Source organism: Anser cygnoides, chromosome 10 (assembly GCF_040182565.1).
Source record: "Anser cygnoides isolate HZ-2024a breed goose chromosome 10, Taihu_goose_T2T_genome, whole genome shotgun sequence".
Lineage (NCBI taxonomy): Eukaryota > Metazoa > Chordata > Aves > Anseriformes > Anatidae > Anser > Anser cygnoides.
The window spans coordinates 11,080,456-11,095,491 of NC_089882.1; the positions used below are offsets into that span (position 1 = coordinate 11,080,456).

The following is a 15,036-nucleotide window of genomic DNA, read 5'->3' on the forward strand; positions in this document are numbered from 1 at the left end:
TGCAGGACTCCAACATGTCACATTTCAGAAACAGTGCAAATGATGGTTTTTGTGAATCAAAGTCAAGTCTGAGGGGAAACGTGTGGAACATTACTAGAGGCTCTTAAATATTCCCTAACCTATTTGTTCTGTACTGTTTCTTAAGCTAGAAATAAAAAAACTCAGAAGACATTGTCAACTTTCTACTCGATTACTTTCAAATTAAGAGAGAAAATTAAAGTTCATCACAGGACTGCTGTCGAAGCATTGATATTGTTGCATTTTTTAAATAAAATAAGAATTTTTTCAAGTGTTTATCATCATCTTTTGTCCATTAAGCTGTCTTCTACAATCAAATTTTCAGCAATAACTGCACAAGCTAAATTAGTTCATTACTGATTATTTCCTTAAAAGATGCCATAGAGTTCAGTCCTGTCTCCACAGAATTAAAGGCCATAAAGAATGTAGCATTTCTGTTTGTTATCTGAGTTTCTTTATTCCAAAGAAGGAGAGAAACAAGATACCATGACAGAATAGTTGTCTCTGGGAGATAATTTCTCTCAGCTGTGACATTATGTGGCACTGTCTTATTTTCTAAAGAAATTAACAGTATATATTCGTCACGGATTTTTTTTCTTTCAATCTTCACCATTAAGTGACTTTAAAATGAATGTTTTACTCTTATATTACTAGAAAAAGTAATAAGTGGAAACCTGATCATTATTAATATTTTTGTTAGCATCTTCAAATACAACCTACTTTATTATTAAATAAAGTATTAATATTTTTATATTAATATTGCAGTGGCAGTTGAAATCGCTGCATGTGCTGTACAGGCACAACCTCAATTATTTGAGTGCTCCACTCCTATATTGGGAAGAACTTTGATGAAATATAGCTATACTAAGTGTTAGAATTGAGCACAAGCAGACAAAACAGGCATTGATAACTTGCCTTATGGAGGGACACTGGGAGAGAAGTGACATGCTGAAGTTTAAAGATGGAGCCTCAGGCAAAACTTGAAACAACTTGATATCCCGAAGTCCTTGTCCAGTGCTATACACTGCAAGTCTTGTCATCCTTTCCAGATGCACTGCCTCTTTCACTTTGAAAACCAATTAGAAAAGACCATAATAAGTTGGTAAGATCCGTTGTGTGGACTTCTGTAGTACTGCCTTCTCTTCGTGTCTTTTGTTGACTTTGAGAGCCTCCCAACTGTGTAACCATAGGAGTAGGAATAGCTCTTGATACCTATCCCACCTCATCACATCAGGGCTGTTGTTGCCCTTAGTTAGACCCTGGTGCATCTGTGCTGCTGTAGACTGCAAGCGGAGACTCTTGGGGAGGTACTGCAGCTCCAAGCTGTGCTGATTTTTATCTCTAGAAATTGGAGCCCTGCAGTGGGCAGCACTGCCGAGTGCAATATATTGTTTGTGCTGTGCTCCTATTGCAAACACAGTAGGGAGATAGTCTTGGCTGTAGTTAGCACTGACAGCATTTGTTCTTTTCCACAGACCCATAGGGAAGGCCGAGGGGCTTATCTCAGGAAGGTGAAAGGTTCACCATTCTCATTAGAGGGTAAAAAAGAAAGACTGTAACTTCGTCTACTTTGGTTCAAATGTTTTTCAAAAAAACATTATACCCAACATGAAACTGCCAGTAGAAATATGAATTCAGAGGGCCTTTATCTTCCATAATTTAATTTTATTGTATTTGTAGACTTGAAAGTGGATTCTGGCTGCTGAGGATTGAAAGGCATTGCCCTAAACTTCACATAGTGAGCTCTTGGAGCCTTTCAAAGAAAACAAACACACACACAAAAAAAAGCAATATAGTTTAAAGGTTAGGATTTCTTCTCAATTTCTAGGTTTCTTTGTATCTTTGCCCTAGTGTGATTGTGCTCCCCAGCTGATAGTGTTTACTCCCCAAATATTCTACTCCTCTGAAAGTCATCTGTCCTTCTCATGTTGAAGTGGCCTTTCACAGAATTAGGTCTGATAGACTTGATAAATGAACCCTGATGAACACAAGAGAGAGAGGCTCCTTTTGAAAAAAAAAAAAAAAAAAAGAGAGAGAGAGAACGAAAAAGGAAAAAACACAGACTCTTATGTCGCAGTTGGCCCTTTGTTCACTCCACATTATATCTGGACCAGGCAGTGTGCACAAGAATGCAGTATCTCTGCACAAATGTGGAAAACAAAAAATATAATCTTGCTCATTTGGACTGTAGATTGGTAAAATCTCTCCACCTTCACTCAAATATACCTAGGTTCACTGGATATCATGCTGGAAAGAAGCAGCTAAGTTGCTACCAAGTGCTCAGCCGTAAGCCAAACCTTTAAAAGGAAGAGTGCAGCTGTAAATGACAGAGTGAATTTGTTCACTTGTCATAGAGTCAGTAGCAGTTGTGTTGCAGTTTCCCATCCTATTACTAATAATACCTGAACAACAGTTACTCACATTCATATTCAGTCAAATACAATCAATAGACATCTGTTTGTACATGAATGACGGTGCACGGGTACCTGTTTACTGCTAATTAAGTATCATTAGTGATTAGTTTGTCTTCAGGAGGGGAAAAAACCCCCCATAATTAAGGGCTAGCATATTATGTGGTCCCATATTTTCACTTTTCAGACCTTGCATTCTAACAGGACCATTAGTTTGCAGTACATTTGTCTGTATTTAAATGTAACTACATTTCCTTGAAAAGACCATCTGTTCATAAAGACCATCTTTTTCATGCTCCCTGCAGTAAACTAGAGAGTGGTAGAATTAGCAAAGGACTGTATTTAAATGAAAATAAATGTGGATTGAGACTAGGTAAAGCTGTTCTGCACACACTAAAATGGTTCTGCACTGGAAAGATTGTAATTATCTTCCTCCTTTACTTTTACAGAATTTTTTGTGTTCTGAATTCTGCCACCTTTGACTGAGTGATTTTGTTCTTTCTACCTACACCTGAATGGAATGTACCAAGTAGCAAATTACTTGAGCCATGGTTGTGTTGAAGCTGTTTTTACTTTGTAAAAAATGAAGCACTTACCTTTTCATTTTGCTTGGATTGATCATAAATAGCTGCATTACAAACCTGCAGTGTAAAGGTCTGGATTCTACTCTACCTAAGTAACACTGAGTGCTTCTTTATTCTACGAATTGTCCTATTGTAGAGTGAGGTACTATTTGGTTTTAGAGTGGCCTGGATGAACAGCAGGCTGGTCTCCTTTAAATAAACAATTCTGTTCAATTTAATCCTATGCATAAACTGAAAGAGCAGGCTAAACTGAATGTCAATGAGACAGAACACCACCTCCATAAAGATATTCATGAAAGAACAAAATGCCCCCAATGAGGTTAGAAATATAAAAAAATGAACAGAAGTGCTGTAAATGGAGTTGGCAATATTCTCATATTACACAAAACAGATGAAGAATTCCTGCTACTTCAAAGGAGATTATGCAAGTACAGCCCTTCATGACCTGCACAGACATAACCGTGGCAGTAGCGAGCAAACAAGATAACGTTCTTATCCAGAATTCAGAATTCAGATGAGGATAAATGTTAACTCCATACAAGAGTTAAGATAAACATTTTGTTGTTGTTGTTGTTTAATGGTTTATTCCTTAGCCAACTAAAACGTGCATTCTGGGCTTTCTTAGAAACCTAGGCAAAATGTAGAATCAACCAGAAATAATGAACTGAGCAATGCTGAAATGCTCAAAACCCGATTATTATTTTCTTTCCAAAGATGAAGGGAAGACTACAAAGGAAATGTTTGTCATTAGCTAATAGCTTCTTCTCAAGCAGTAAAACTGGTGTAACCAATGGTAAAAGAAACCTCTGGCCGTTAGTTCTGTTGAATTGTCTCACAGAAGTAAATCACTGTGTAGCCGACATAAACAAGTCACTGTTGTGTGGAGTGCCTAAGTGACAGCTCTGTACTGTGGGAGTTATCAACCCTTCAATATCAATATGACCTACTGTATACACTTATCAAAAGCACGTACATCTCTTCTATGATAAGATACCCCTGTATGTCAGATTGCCAAACAATTTTATTGTCTGTATTCTGCACATACTATTATTCTCTGGAGGAGCTTCACGTAGAAGGATGAGTTATGCGCAAATGCGAAAAGTTCCCATTTTATTAGGAATTATTTCTTCCAACAAAATATGCAGGGTTAATGGAAAAAAGACCTTGGAAAACATATTTGCAAATACTATAGCTTGATAGATTTTAGGTGGATCATGTTTTTACAGGCCCTTTGTGTTTACTCTTTCCAGAATATTAATATGGGTGTGATTTTTACTTGCCAAACCAAAAGACATTAATGTTACCATGTCTGATCCAAAGCTCCAATACAACATTATCTAATGGTGTGCTCTGCTTTGTCACTTTCGTGTTTGGAGGGGATGTATTTCCTCCCCTTTGAAATGGGGCCATTTTCAAAGAGTTCTTTTTCTGTAGGTGGGTCTGTAGGCTATGGAGCATGGTAATAAGAGTGAGTGTTAGTGTGGAGCTGTGTTGCTATATGTTTTAGGAGTAAGAGAGACAACCGTAAAAAGCACTCGGATATGCCTTTGATACTCTCCACCTGTCAGTCAGTAATATGGCAGGAATACAAGGATCCTAACATTGAAGAAACAGAACTAGCACCCTTGGATTTGTTCAGATTTTACGTTTATATCTTGATGATATATAAAGAAAGACGTGAAAATTGAAAATGATTAGTGGTGGGTTTTCTTTGTGGGGGCTTTTTTTTTTTGGTGGTGGTGGTGTTTTGTTTTTTTGTTTTGTTTTAGTGTAGTGTAGTGTTTTTTCTTGTTTCTTTTTATTTTTTAAGAATGCATAATGGCATAGTTGGGCATTGTGGAGAGAACACAGAGAAGTAGAAGTGCAGGTGTATCTACTGAACTTAAAAAAGTCTGGGCCTGACTATGCAACTCAAGCAGTGTGGAATAGCCCAAGAATTGCCGAAATCAAGAAGCTCACCTTTTCAAAAATTCAATGAATTATGAAGTCAGTAGACCCAACCATGTATGCTGTTTTTCAGGCTATGCCTGCAAGGAGTGTGTAAAAAAAGTGAGGTTTCGTAGGAATGTGTTCTTGATCTTGCTTTTGATTGCTCAGCATTACTACAAGCCACATCCTTTTTCTGACATGCATTGCAAAATCTAAGTCGACATGAAACTATGCAGTTATTTTTTCAGCTACCAAAATGTCTGGTTCTTTCTCTTTATGAGGCTGTTTGGTTCCTGTCATGTTGGTGAAGATCTTAAAAGCATTTTCAGTGGTGACTTTTTGCTAGTGTTTGGTGCCTTCTTCATTCTTCACACTCAGAGGTAACATTTGCTTAATGCTTCTGAAGTCCTCTGTCAAGTGTCTCTGCCTGCAACTCTGTAGTTAATTCTGTCGAAGATTGCTTCACACTTGGGCTATTGCAATTCCCTTCTCAAAAGCCCCCCTGTTTTTCTGAAGCCTGCACACATGGGTTGCTCAGCTTACACTGCTGATTTTCCTGCTGCTCACACGATCAGATGTTATCCCATTACTCTGTCCATATAACTTCAGTCTAATTTCAACAGTCTGCAGCTGATTTTTAATACCCAATAGATAATGGAAACACCCTACTTCTGAGTTCTCACTTCTGGGCATTTTCGTATATTTGTTCTATTTGTGTGACAGTTTGTTACTGGTCCCTGCATCCCCTTTATTATTTTTTTTTTCCCCAGTGGACATCTGTAGTACAGATGTGGGTGGAAGCTGCAGTGTTTCTGTGAATCACCGTATAAAGTAATAATTTATAATAGTTGTTAAGTATGTGGTGGCCAAAGGTACATTTGCATTTTTCAGAGGAACACATGAAAACTTGGTAGTTGGCACTGATATTAAGCTTCCAGGTTGCTTTTTTTGTGTTATGGGAAGCAGGGCTGAGCAGGAAGGAGAGCTGTCTCTTCACCAGATGTCCAGATTTTTCTACTTTACAATTTTGTCAGCCAGTCACCAAAACAAACTCTGCTCCCAAGAAAAAAGCCTTTCCATCCCCCAATGCCCAGGTGAAGGTTTTCAAGACATTTAATCCTGCAGCCTGCTTGGTGGGCTTCTGGCATAACTCAGTGGTGGCATGTGGCCCTGTCTCTGAGAATTTGATGATGGTTTCCTCTTCAGCTTTCTGAATACTGTGAAGGTCTCTTGCGCTTCCTGAATGCTTGTTGAAGGAGTTCTCCTCGTGAACATTTCTTAGCACTATTTAACAGAAGTGAGAAGCACAGAGATTGTTTTGTGCAAATATGCACCAGGAACAACCTCGTCTGCATTCCAGACTCTTGCTGTTGCTGTAGGGCCCTCCATTCTATAGCAGCTTTGTGCTTAGGTAAGAATTGCAATTACATGCCTCAAAAACATCTCCAGTGTTGAACAAAGTTAATCTTACACTCTCTACATCTTCCTCTCCAGTGCCATCTGTATGAACAAACAACTCCACCGCCCCTAAACAAATCCTGCCCACCTCTTTTTTTTTCTCTGTGATATTGTAATGACAGTCGTGTTGCTCAGAACTTCACCTGTAATAAGAAATCAATGCTATTGCTATCAATGCAATCATTAGTAGACTTAGCTTCTTAAAGCTAGCATGAAATTAACTGAAACAAATCTGAAAGCTCAGTTTGATGTTGATGTCCTAAATCAAATTAAAATTGAGCTAGAATCTAGCACAGCATAAAATCTTATTTGTACAAGTTACGTATTCAGTTAAATCTTATCTCATTAGTTTAATCTTACTTGATAGCACCTTAAAATTTCTAATTTTACAAAATTTTCCAATGTTCTTATTTAATGAATATAGCAATTAAATTGAATGCTGTGTTATAATTCATGGGAACATTTTGTTATAGTTTACTGTGCTATCATTCTTGTCAGAGATGGATAAACTATTACTGATGTGCAAAAAGTTCTGTTTAAGGAAAGTTTAGGATATAAAATTAAACTCTGAAGGATTAGGAAAAGGCAGAATTAAGACTGCCTATATAGCTTTGATGTAGATGTGATACGATCTTAAAGACTTGAACACAAGCTGCTACTTTATTCTGTGCACAGGGTGGACAGATCAAGTGTTTATTTTTATCTGCATCATTCAGTGTGCAATTTCAGCGCTTAGATGCCATCCAAACCCTGCCCTGAATACAAGGTTATTAATGTCCTCTAAGCTTTCCTCTCTACAGAGTATCTGAAAGTCTCCGAAGCATTAATACGCATATTTTAAGCAATGCTCATTCTCTTGGGTGATGACTCTAGCTTTAGAACTTGATTTATTATTTTGTGTGTGTGTGTGTGTACTTAACAACTTAAATGACAGCTTCAGCTCATGGCTCTTAGGGAGTACAGTTACACTTGTCATTGCTCAAGATTTCTGCAGACCAGGCCAGCATGTTTCGTATGGATGCCCAGAAAATGACCAGCTGTGAGATGTTCTGGCTGAGGTGACTTTCCTAACAGTACGGAACTGTGGCAGAAAAAAGGGTAGGCTAAGTTCGGTAAGGTGGTGTTTGATTACCTTATCCATGGGTTTATCCTTAATCATTTTTTGTCTAACAGTATTATACATAATTTACTCTGCATTCTCAAAGTCTCAATGAGACAGAGCAGGGACCATATATCAGGAAGCCTCACTTAACCTCAGTCTACTCCTAGAATTCTCTCTTGAGTTTTGTGTATTACCACTTTTCTTAAAAGATTTTTTTTCACTATTCTTGCTTTTGACTATATATTTTAATCTGTAATTAAGTGCCCATACTGTATTTCTTATCATCAAATAGACCAATGAAACTTTCATCCTCCAAGGTAAAGCTGGTGCAAAAGCGTGGGGGGCTTCTGGTAGGCAGAGGCTTCTAGGAATAGCCCTGTTACAAAACCCCCACAGCCTGTGCTAAAGCTGTTGAACTGGGTGCTAAATGGCCTACAGGGCTTTCTTGAAAAGTTGTTCATCACTTGCATAAGCACCTTGAGGACTTAATACTCTGTAGGACCATCAGCACCAGTATCCCTTCTCCAAAGGGCTCTCTGCAAGGTGTCTCTGAGCCTCTTGCACCCACTGGCTCTTTTGCAAGCTCTTTTCAAGAGGTTGATGGACCTTGTGTACCTATAAAAATGTTGTGCTCTTTGGGAGGGCAAGATTCCTCTGGTTTATTTCCCTGCTTAGCTGTGATTATAGACTGTTGTTGGTTAATTTAATCTATCGAGGTATGCATTTTTTTTCTGTATTTCAAAGGCCAGCAGGAATACAGTTAAAATTTCCTAGTGCACTCTGTAATGACTGAGGAAGGGAAAACTTGAGCATTGTATTAGAGAAATCTTGGGATTGAATTATGTCATTTAAGAACTCATTAGCCTGTCTTTAAAGTGTATGCACTTTGGGGAATAATCATCTTTCTTCTCCTGCTTTGCCTTTTGAGTTACTCGTGTGTCATATCTCTCATCCCTAGGAACTGTGGTTTTATGGCACTTTGGATTGGATAACCACTTAGCTTTGAGATGTGAAATCCTTCAATTAGCCTGAGTTTGGAGACTAAAGACCAAATGTTTCAAATTTGGGCACCTGAAGTCAACAGGAGCTGCAGGAATTCATCACCACTGAAGATCAAATCAATCATTTAGGTAGCTAAATTTAGATGCAGGTACCTTGTTTGTGCAAGCCCAGTTTAATCACCGAGTCCTGTAGCTTTACTCTGGATGGTTTGGTTCTTCTGTTTTGTTTTCCTACCAGGATAGGGTTGAAGTTTGTGTTTAGATCTCCATGTTACAATGTCCTCTTGACCCCAACGAGCTGTTCCGTGACAAATGAATCCTTCCCAACCCTTGTGCTGAAAGCACCTGTTAGGTTTAGCACTCTAAAGTGAAAGTAGGCACTGAAAAAATTGCTTTGAAAGGTATACATTAACTTAAAATAGCCAAATGCTAGTCTTCCATTGTCTGGGTGAGCCTGTGGCCTATTTTGCTGGTTTTAGTCACTGTCACTCCAAGGTATGTTTTCTGACCTTGGCCAAAGCATGTTCTCTGGTCAGGATGGTAATAAAAAATAAATAAATCTGCTTTGAAATCTTTGCAGTTCCACTCTGAAAGGGACCCAAAGGGACAAGGGTATGAAAGCAGTCCCCCTGGCTTGTGTAGCCTCCTAAGGTCAGATTTGCTTCATCCAGGCATTACCTCTTTTTCTGCAGAAGAAGTTTTATGAAGCAACTGGCACTGAAAAAAAAAAAAAAAGTCAAAGTAATATAAAGCACCTGGTAAGAAATATCACTTTTGAATGGCTTTGAAGAGTCACTCTTACAAATTAAAGTGTTGTTGGTTTGTTTGTTTTTAAAGCAACAGGAGTAGGATAGGAATCTAAGAAAACTTGATATATTGTTGGACACTGTATGAAAGCTATTACCCTACTCGTCAATTTTGAGAATCCGTACTTTTGAAGGAGATGTGGAATCATGCGTGGATTATGTAATTTGGGCAGCTGCTTTTAACTGCCTGAACACGTGGAATGAATTGGTTTCTTTGACTGGTTTTCTGACAAAGTGAGATAGCAGAATGAGCATAGACAAATAAGCAACAGTGGCTTGTGCAGACTTAGTTGTTTACTGAAACAACTGCCCAAATAAGTAAATCCAAGAGCAAAGGGAATTTATAGAGATTTGTATTCATAAATGAAAAGATTCTGAAATAATGTACAACTCAGGGACTAAACAGCCTTTCCATTGCCATGATCTTCTACTTCTCATTGTGAATGCTGAAAGTCTGCTCTATTTCCCCAAGGTCCTTACAGAAAATTCATTGTCAGAACTAGGAAGGCAGAAAATTATCAAATACAAAAACGCAAACAAAAATCTCAAACCCCCAAACAATGCAAGGAGATCGCTTCGTTATAGCTGCACCCTAAGCAGATCTTAATAAATCTTTTTAAACCTGTTCATACCGTAATCTGCTGCCGGTCTCCTGTCCTAATCTAACTTGCCATTTCCCTGATCAGCTAATTTGGACCTGATTAGCATTTCAGAAATGCACAGGTTTTGTCAAGCACAGCCTCAGAAGCTGCTTTGGAATATCCCTTTGGGTGCCTGGTTTTTGTGAGCTGCAGATTACAAAGGATGATTTCCCAATCTACTCCGTTATATTCGTTCTGGCTTTGATTCAACATGAGGAATCATTCATGACATTGAAATGCACCATATGGATAGACATCACATAGTTGCACTGCCAGTGGTTGGATGGTTTCAGCCTAAGATCACCCTGCTGCAGTACCAACATCAACCCAATCCCAATGTCTTCCTTCCTCGGCAGGAGAGTGCTTCTTTCTCTGTTTGGGTGAACCACCTCTCTAAAGAAGCAAAGTGGAGATTTGTCTCCCTGGTGTACCTCTCCACCTCTTCTCTTTCGTGGAGAGGGCAGGGGTCAGGTTTTGTGCTTGGAGAAGTAGGAAATGGAGAGAGTTTGCTTCTTCATAGAAACGGCAGAAGCGAGAAAATTTCTTTAAAATATTTTCAAGTTGTTGAGAAAATTTGTGTAAAACTCTCCTCGTAAAATGCCTGTTCAGCTGAGGATTTGGGTGTGACTCAGTTTGCTGCAGTGTGTTTTCTTTGTGGAGCAAGAGTGGCTCTTTATTCCAGGTTTGTGTGCTGTTTCACACAAAGAACAGGCAGCTTCTTTCCATGGACTTCTGAATATGAGCTGCTTCCTTTCTCGTGCATGAGAATATGGAGTATTTCATCCCTTTCTTCTTCTACATATGTTCTTCTTGTGCCAGTATAAGTCTTTTATGTCCCTTACAGTATCATGCGGTGCTCCCCCCCGACACCTCCTGCCAATAGACATGGTTGCTATGGCAGTTCTCCTTGGAGAATACATTTCTATCCTTAAAACCTCACCTGGTAAGAACTTATTTGACAAGAGATATCAAGATTCTTTTGATATATATTGGTCTCTTCTTCTTCTCTCTTGCAGTAACAAGAGGGTGTTTATTTGCTTGACTGAGTTTGGTAAAAAATGGAGGTAAACACGCCTAGCAGCTAAGTTACCAAAGTAGAAGTCTGCATAGTGCTATTTTTAAGCTTAAGTTTGGCTTTGTTTTGCTTTTCTAGGATGAATGCCATGTGATGATACAAGATTTTGTGATAAACAGGCATGGTAGGATTGATCTGGGTTTTGTATGGATTGAAGAAAATCATTCTCTGTGCAAAGGACCTTGACATGTCTACAAAATAATTAAACTTAGAATAGCTTCTGAAGTGCCTAAGCATTATTTGGAAAAGACATGTTGGTAGAAGTTTTCATGAGCGCTTAACACAGATGAAACATAATTTTCAAAACTGGTTGGCAGTAATGTAGGTGGCTAAATTTTCTGAAGTGTACTGAATGTTGAAGTGCTTTGAAAATCTGACAAGAAGTGTCAATGTCACAGTTGGTGCTGGTTGCAGAATGACTTCAGAAATTTGGCTTTAAATCTAGGTATTTATAGATCTGGCCTGAGAGCAACAGTTACCAAAGAAGTAAGTAAACAATCTTATTTTGAACTTCTTTTCAGATAAGGTGCTAAAACTTATTTTGATTTTTTTTTTTTCAGACAAAGTGGCTAAAGTAAAGCTCTTAAGTAAGCATTTCTAATATTTTAATTTGTACTTGGATTTTCAGAAAATCTTCTTGCTTTCTAATTGTCACTGTGCACACCCAAAGGATCTAAGATACAAGCTAGTTTGGTTCACGTCACTTTGCAAATTCTTATGTAGTAGGAATGCCAGCAGCCTCTACTTTCTATGATCATGGCTTTCGCCTCAGGTTCCTCCACTGATTCAAATTTTAAGCTAAAATTCAGGTTTCTTTTATGTTTACAGCCTGAACTACAAGGTGTTGTATTTATTGCATTCTGATTCAGCTGAGATGCCAGGAGACTGCCACGATCTGATTCACAGAAGTGGGTTTCAGCTCACTTGACTATGTCAAAATAATAGCAAAAAAGATCAAGCACATCCCTGATGCTTCTCCTGGAAGTGAGGACCACTCTTCTGAGGAGCTCATTTGTTGTATCCCTATGCAGCTCCTGCTTACAGACGAGTCAAAACTTCTGCATCCAGAATAGCATCCCAGGAGTGTTACTCTACTTTCTAGAAACATGGCCTAAAGCACAAACATTGTGGTGTAAAAGCTGCTCAGCTCTGATCCACAGTCTTGCAGGTGTTATTCTGGCATCTGGCTACAAGGAAGCACTGAGTTTCTAACTCTAAAGAGAGTCACGAGTAGTTAACCCCTTCTTAAATTCAATCCTTTATGCTTGGTGGGCTGAAAGCAAACCAAAGATGATAGATTGATCTGAGGAGGGCTCAGATTCTTGGAGATCATGGAAAAGGGAAAGTTTGGACCAAGTCCTCTTTTATCTGACTTGATTTGCTCATTCCCATACAGCACGTGTCTCTCTCTGAACATCCCTTGTTAGGAGTGCAGGCAACGTTTCTGGAGCACACATTTCATTATGTACAACTAACACATATTTTTTTTTAAATGTGTAACTGGCCTAAAGTTTGAGTGGCTAACTCTGCTAATTACTTGAAACTCTTTAATACGATGCTGGAGATGTTAAGCAATTCTACCTGCATTAAATATGCTGTGCTTACACAAACATGGCACACAGACTGCAAGTTCTGAAATTTATCAGGCAGACTAATTATTTAAATGTGAGCTATAGGTTACATAAATAAATAGCTCTCCCTCAGTAAATGGCAAGGTGTCAGGGTGTTAGCCACGTGGCTTGTAGCAAAGTAGAATTAATGTTAACACTTCCGTAGCTTTCTTTCTCTGATTAGTAATTCTTTCAATGTTGGTAGATGAGCTGAATTTATGAAAGTTTTGCCTGCCCTCTAGGTCTCTGTTTTGTATTCCTTATGCATTGCAGCATGCTCTTGACTCTGGCAGCAGTGGTGGATACTAAACCCATGAACGGCTCAGGCTCCCTGCTTAGCTCTTGGAGTGAGGTAGATCCAAACCAGCCTGAGAGCTTCCCCTGGGCTCTGCTCTTCCAGCTCCCATAACTCGGTCCTCCAGCTAACGAAGCAGCCCATTGGCAATTAGCAGCATGTATATCGTACAGCAGTGACACAGAATTGCAGATAGCAAGAAAATAGGCAGATCACTGTGGTAATGAATAAGCAATTTCCCAAGGTGGGCTCCTTGCATTTTACTGTTACACGTATGCTGCAGGAGAGACACGTGTGTTCAGAGAGAGGCACAGAGTGATAATCTGCTGCCTGTAACTTTTTAGGATGCTTTTTGAGTGCAGAGTTATGAAAGCTCAAAAAATCCTATATGAGAAAGGCTGCTTTAACTAGTCAGGGAGAGTTTCATTAAAGTTCCTTGCTATTATTAGTTTTAAATTCACTTACGTCTGCTTCAGTCTCGTTTCCAGAGGCACCTGCTCTGGTGGTTTTCTGGCAGCAGTGCTGCAGAGGGTGGGGAGCGTTAAGAGACAGGGTGCACATTCCTCCTCAGTCTCCTGGAAAATGCTTTTTTTTTTTTCCCTCCAGTCACGCAGTTTACAAAAAGAAGCTTAAGCAGGCATCTTCCGTCTCCTTCCCCATCTGCCTCATTTCCCACTCCTCCTTTCTGTTGCACCCTGTCGAAATGCAGCCTGATTGCCTGGCTTCACAAAAGTGAAAACCTAGGTAAGCGTTTCAATTACCCTTCCCTAAGGGGAATTTGTAGCTCTGACTTGAGGGCCTGATCCTGCACCATGAAACACCCATTCTGGTGACCGGGAGGGAAGGGGCTCAGCACTTGGGGGATGTGCTCAGCCACCTGCAGACTCACAGCCTGGCCATTGCCCTACTCCCCTGCACCACCACATCACAGGAAGGCCCTTGCCCATCCCTTTTGTGGTGGTTTGAGGAGAATGAACCTACTTTCATGGCAGTCATTCAGCAACACTGCCTGCATTAGGCCCAGTGGAAGCAATTGGAGAGCTCAGTCAGTGCAAGGGATTAAAAGAAGCCAGATGCTGCCTTAATGGACAAGCACAAGGCAAAGTTGCAAACCTGTCCTTTTGGGAAAATTGAAAGCAGTTTAATTCAGGTTCGGCTCAGAGGGTTGAGAAGGAAATTGTCTATTAGTCTCAAACCAGGCTGACAGTGCATCCACACCGAGCTCACAGATGCTCCGCACCCTCCAGGCAGAGCCACGCGTTGACCCGCTGGCAGCGCAGGGGCACAGGCTTCTACTCGCAGCCATGCTCAGGCTCAAAGAGAGGCTCAAGCAACAACCCTGAGGTCACCAAAACTCTTCCCCTGGGGCCAGCTCTCAGACCAGCTCACAAGGGACATGGCAATGTGAGGTCTGGGTGGCCCAAACCAGGCGGCGGGGATGCTATTTGTGCCCCATCCCTCTGGCACTGGGCTGGAAAGCAGCAGGGGCAGGATTTGGTCACCTTAGCAAGCCCTCAGCCAGCACTTCTGGAGGACACATTGCAGCAGGTTTAGGCTGACCAAATCTCTTTCCCAGTCCCCAGAGGAAGGGGAAGGAGGGAGGCAGCTGTGAGCCTGTTAAGAGCCGCTTTCAGCTCTGATCCCGGGACAGCAGGTCAGCCTGTGGAGGCTGATGATGAAGCTGCTGTAACCCTTTGCAGATAACCTCTGTGGCTGGTGAAAAATGAGATTGCCGTGCTGGTCTTTTCTTAGCCCAGAGAAAGGGAACAGGCACCAACAGCAGCCTTGGCTCCTCCTGCTTTCATATGCCATCTAATTTTTTGTGTGTGACTAGAGCCACCGGTGAACTGTGAAAGCTGCTGTTAAGGTCCAATTTCAAGCCCCACATAAAGTTACACTGTTTAAAATTATTTACATTCCTTCACTACTGTATCCTGCAAGCACACCTTTTTTTTCTTTCTTTTGTTTTCTGAGCACTTTTTCGATTGCCAAGGTGTTCAGCTGCAAACACGAAAGGCCATGCAAATAAGACCAAGCCAGCTGCACAGATTTTGCACACTTTAATTAAGTTGTAGGGCTTCAAATGAATTTGGCTCCAGTTTCTGA

General features: G+C 40.2%; 1 protein-coding gene across 10 annotated transcripts in view; it reads left to right on the plus strand.

Moving 5' to 3' along the window:
* Nucleotides 1-15,036, plus strand: part of FHIT (fragile histidine triad diadenosine triphosphatase) — a 560,843-nt gene that overhangs the window by 449,928 nt on the left and 95,879 nt on the right. The window lies entirely within an intron of this gene.